The 5,189-nt window shown below is 48.1% G+C and overlaps 1 protein-coding gene across 1 annotated transcript in view; it reads left to right on the top strand.

The window, feature by feature from the left end:
• Positions 1 to 2,539, top strand: part of LOC127749631 (oocyte zinc finger protein XlCOF6-like) — a 219,104-nt gene extending 216,565 nt beyond the window's left edge. The window contains exon 6 of the transcript XR_008011248.1: positions 2,502 to 2,539. The gene's annotated coding sequence lies outside the window, so the exon portion shown is untranslated. The remainder of the gene's footprint in view (positions 1 to 2,501) is intronic.
• The last annotated feature ends 2,650 nt before the right edge of the window (positions 2,540 to 5,189 follow it).

Here is a 5,189-nt window from a genome sequence, read left to right as displayed (position 1 = left end):
TTTGACCGCACCTCGCCCCCCCCCCCCTCTTCCGGGCCCCGGCGGCGGCCGTGGAGGCCTCCTGAACCGAAACGGTCGAAAATTGGTGCAGGCAGGCGGCCGGCTGGTCTCGTTGATAAAGTCATTACCTGCAGGCGAAGCAGGCCAAGCAGTCCAGCTGTCAGTCAGCGCGCCGCCCCGCCGACCCACGGCCCAGAGGAGCCTCTGATGGGGTTACACGTTTTCTCGGTTTCCGCACCTTTTTCTTTCCTCCCGGGCGGCTAAGCCTGCCGCCCGTTCTTCCTGCCGTATACAGCAGTCAGTCCCCGCGCCCACGCGAAGTTGTATACACCATCAAAAACATCACGTTTACACATTTTTCGTCAGTCCGGTGTTACGGGCTCTAAAAATGTGTACACACTCAAATCTAATGAACTCTTTTTATATTCGTGGTTGATGAACGTCTATCAACGTGAGAAGTGAATGAAAAAGTTCATAGTTTTAACACCTTATCATGGTCAACACGGTTAATCAAAGTTCATCATTACTGAAGTTTGACGAAATATCTCGTTTAGGTACTTTTGCCCTTCTTCACCAAATTATCCTCACAAAATAAATCCCTAAACTTAGCACATTTTTATTTATTTTAGAAAGTTTTATCACATTTCGTGTTGCTATGTTTGTTGGGACACTGCAGTACAGTACGTACGTTGCAGGTACGTCCCGGGCATAGATATGCGCTATATGAAATACAGTGATTTGCACTCTATAGAGCAGGGGCTGTTATACGCGCCAAACACTTGGCCTGCTCTGGTCTGCGAATGTAAATCTGCGCTCACTGCGGACGGCGTACGGCGCGGGCGATGATGAGGTGGAGTGAATTGTTGCGGACGATATGCCGCTAGCTCTTATCGTCTCATCACACACACACTGCCGCGCGCCATATTCCCAGACAGCGTTACGACCCGCGCAGCTATCGCTCTTTATACCCACGTGAGAGGAGTCAATTAAGCCTCGCTGCGGGGCACGCCAGAGCCGCGGCGGAGGAGGAGGAGGCTGTCGACGAGCTATGCGCGAGCGGCTTTTAGCGGGTCAGACGCCCATAAGGTCGTCGTGTGTCGCTTATTGCGAAAGCTCCCCGGCCCAGCACCCGTACCGTACCGCACCGCACGTGCTGCTGCACTATTGGGGGGCTGTTCAGACACTACCTTGCCCTATTGGGACAGGGATAAGGAGAGGGGATGTGGGGCAATTATCATGGCCTCCCATTAGGTTCAGGATCAGCGTTGGGAGTTCATAAAGGCCCCCAGATATTTGCTGGTTATAAAATATAATTAATTTACGAGTTAATTTGTCATTAATATCAACAAGTTGTGCTTTTCAGTCCGTCCCTTTGTGGCTGTCTCTACCCACCATATTACTTACGCCCATTATTATTGAAATAGACGGGACTACGGCCCTTTTTGTTTTCAGTGTGATTCACGTTCGATGCAGTCTGCTGCCCCACGCGACCACTCCCCTCTGAGTCGCGCGCGGCCCCGCGAGGTGTAAACCCGGTCTTGACCCACATTGGCTCCCCCCTTTGCCATTTATTTTCACCTCTCTGTCTTCTTTGCGGGGTGCCGCCGCCGTTGCCTTTTGCATTTCTCCGCGCTGCACCCCTGAACCCCGCGCCGCCGCCGCCGCGACGACATTTCTTTGCCGATTTGCCAAGCTCGGCTGGCGCTGTTTTTTCGCTGGACTGCAAACACCGCAGCAAAGTCGCCAAGACCGCAGACCCCCGTCGCCCGGTCCCCGGTCCCCTCTCCTCACCGCGCCCCATTCACCTCCCTATTTTCCTCTCTTGAGGGAGTAGAATTGGGGCTTATCAAGATCCCCTTGATGGTCGGCCGTCACCCCGTAAAAATCATAATTAAAGGACGTGAAATTGAAGTGGGCGCGGCGCTGTGCGGGGCACCTCGAGGAGCTCTGCGCTCTCCTTCTCTTCTTGCTCTGCTCCTTTTTGGCGGAGCCTCACGGGAGAGGGTGTCGGTGGGTCGGAGAGAGGACTGAAACAACACGGATGCCGTGTGACCTTTTTCTTCCTCTCAGTCCCCGAAACGGGCTTCAGGCTTCCTCTCAGCAAACGACAGACTTTACTTACTTTACAGAAGCAATTATAAAGCACAGTAGTTAATGATATGTGTCGGGAAACACAAAAGGATTAGGAGGAGGTGCACAGATTTCTGCTTGCGAGAACAAGCTTTCAAATTCAAAACATTTATTTACTCTAAATGTCTATGGACTATAACTGGACTTCTGTGTGTATAACTGTGAGTTCAGATACACTATATAAATAGAAAGTTAAGCCAGTCAAACTAAATGTGGTTCATTTGTAGTTACAATATTGTATCTTAAGGCAGTCAGGCAGTCATGCATGCAGAACCCCAGGAGTCCGGTGCTAGTTACTGCACAATAATTGTCCTTAGACATGTATAGTGTAAAGGTTAATATTCATGTAAGTTATATATTTTTATTCACAGTGCTCATCAGATTTTCCGAAGATTAAGGGGCCTTGAGCCGAGGGGGCCGCCACTCCTGAAATCATGTGTACGCCCTCCCTGAAATCCTCCCGAAATCATTTGAAATCCACCTGCAATCATGAAATCATGCGTAATCTGCCAGCAAATTTTAGTCTGAAATCCTTAGAAGGTCATGTAAAAACCTCCGGAATCACGTAAAATCCGCCGAAATCCGGTAAAATGCGCTGAAATCATCTTTAATCCTTCAAATCAGACATAATCTGCCGGCAGGTTTTAGCGTGAAATCTTCTAAAATAATATGCGAAATCCGTGAAATCATGTGAAATCACGCAATCTTTGCAATCATGTGTACATCCAAAGAGAGAGTGGTGGCCCCCTCGCCTTGAGCAGTGCGAAGGAAGCTGGACCTCGCGAGCGCCCCGCCCTGCCACACCATTTCTCTGCGCCGAGCGCCATGCCACGCCAAGCCCGCCCCACCCCGCCCCGCCCTGACCCGCCTCGCCTCACCTCACTTCGTCCGCTTGTTGATGAAGCCATTACCTGGGGCATCAGCCGGCTACCCTGGCAACACCAGGGCCACTAGCGGGTCTGACTCTGGGCCCGACTCTGCCCAGCGGCATCTCCGCGGAGGAAACCAGAACAGAGAGGTATACCCTTTTGCACCATTTTAATTTGTATTGAGAGTAAGTGAAAGACTTGAATTTTAACTGTAAAAAAAATTCTCGTTAATTTACGACATATGTTGTAAACTTATTACACCTCAAATTTGCTCGGCGATAAATTCTAAGAAGTTACATAGTGCTTGTAATTTTACAAATTTGAATTGTAATTTTTCGACGCGCGTCAAGGAAATTTTTGGCGTAAAACCTACAACTATTTTTACACTGTTAAAGAACAGGTTCACCGTAGTCCAAGCTAAAAGTTCTGCTTGATTTAAAAACATAACAATCTCACCAATTAATTTTTGGGGAATGTGCGAAATGCGAGTAGAATTAAGGTGCAAGGAAGGTTGTGTGACTTTTATCGCATATATTACATTATTTATTTCGCTTTCGCAAGTCTGCAGTACGCTTTCATCTGTAGAGAGCTCAAAAAAGTGAAACGCGAAAAATAATAATAAAATTAAAAACACACTACATTTTATTTTATTCTTTGGTCTGCGCAAATTAATAAGAGCGTCTCGCCGGGCACTCCACTCCACCTCCTCCCCCACTCCACGGGTCAGCCCCTGCAGGTCGCGTGGTGCCGTTACTGGTGTCATTTTGACTTTAATTATTCATTTATGTTATTCACCTGGTGGTGGCGACGCGGTGGCGGCGGCAGCAACTCTCCTAACGCGCTTCCCACACCGGCCACCACACGGCAGGCGTGAGCAAGGACGTGACACCCTGCAAACCCAAAATAATTGTGCTTTATTCTAAACCACACATTATGGAATTTCGTTGTTTGTTCGCAATTTACAGCATTAAGTTTACTACTTAAGATCTTGAGTTTTTCGTTGAAACATTTAAAAATTTTGTTGGGAAAAAGTCGATTCTTTTCACAAAATGTCTTGTTGAAAAACGAAACCTTTTCCTATCTTTTTGAAATTGCCACTTTTTAATATCTCTGCTCAGACAAAATATACGCATACATTTTTGTGTCGAAGTGCCCGGCCGGGTTGGGTGTGTGGGTGGAGAAGAGGTAACCACAATAGTATAAAGCTACCCAGCTTGAGCGCAGAAGTTTATGACGACGATTTTAGAACGTGTTTAGTGTTGCGAGTGACCTCACGGCGCCTCTCAGGCTCGCTTTAAACACACTCTTACCTGCTCCGCCCCGACTCATATATTACAGCGATGTTCATCCACCTCACTTCTCGTTTCCGCGCGCTCTCTCGCTCCTTCAAGCTGTACTAGTCACCTAATGTGTCTAGCTCTCTCGCTCCTTCCAGTTGTACTAGTCACCTCATGTGTCTAGCTCGTCGTGCTCCCGCCTCAGTCTGGACATCCTAAAGGCGTCTCCGATTTCACGGGCGACGCACAAAGGACGCGTGGTCTGTCTCTCTGGTCCCTCACTCCCCTCTCTCCTCGCCCCTCTCCCTCTCTCTTTCACTCTTCCCTCTTCTCTCCCTGTGTGTGTGTATGTGACCGTACTTTTGGGCTATCGCGTTCCAAGGCTTCTCCAGTCGGTCGAATCCCAACACAACTAACTCCGCCGTGAATCCATCTCCTTCCAGCGGAGCAGTCTGTCGGAGTAGAGTCAACGCCTTGCTCTGGCGAGAAAAATGGTGATTGAAATATATATTCTGTCTGCTCTATTGTTTGACCATCACAAATTATGTCTAGTAGCTCTACTGTCAAAAATCGTGTGTTTTTCGGAGCTGGTTGAATTTGATTGAACGTGGTGAGTTAAACGGGAAACTATTGCCGATGCACTGGAAAAACAATGATGGTAGGATTCAACACCCTTCTTGGGGTGTAAAAATGACCTTACAAGGGGGCTTAGGCAAGTGTAAATTCCTGATCTTGCCCAAACTCGGTATATTTGTTTCTTATCTATGTTGATGACGACTGACGATAGTATTTTCTCCTGAGAGTCAATTTCTAGGGTACTTTAGGGGACGGAATAATGGAAAAAATATTGAATTTGGGCCAAAAATGACGGAAGGAGGCCTCAAATCGAAAAGTGTCAGAGGAACTACCCCCC

Source organism: Frankliniella occidentalis, unplaced genomic scaffold, assembly GCF_000697945.3.
Source record: "Frankliniella occidentalis isolate FOCC.00 unplaced genomic scaffold, Focc_3.1 Scaffold72, whole genome shotgun sequence".
NCBI classification, from domain to species: domain Eukaryota; kingdom Metazoa; phylum Arthropoda; class Insecta; order Thysanoptera; family Thripidae; genus Frankliniella; species Frankliniella occidentalis.
The sequence above is the reverse complement of the archived record's forward strand: the minus strand, read 5'-3'. Positions and strand labels throughout refer to the sequence as shown.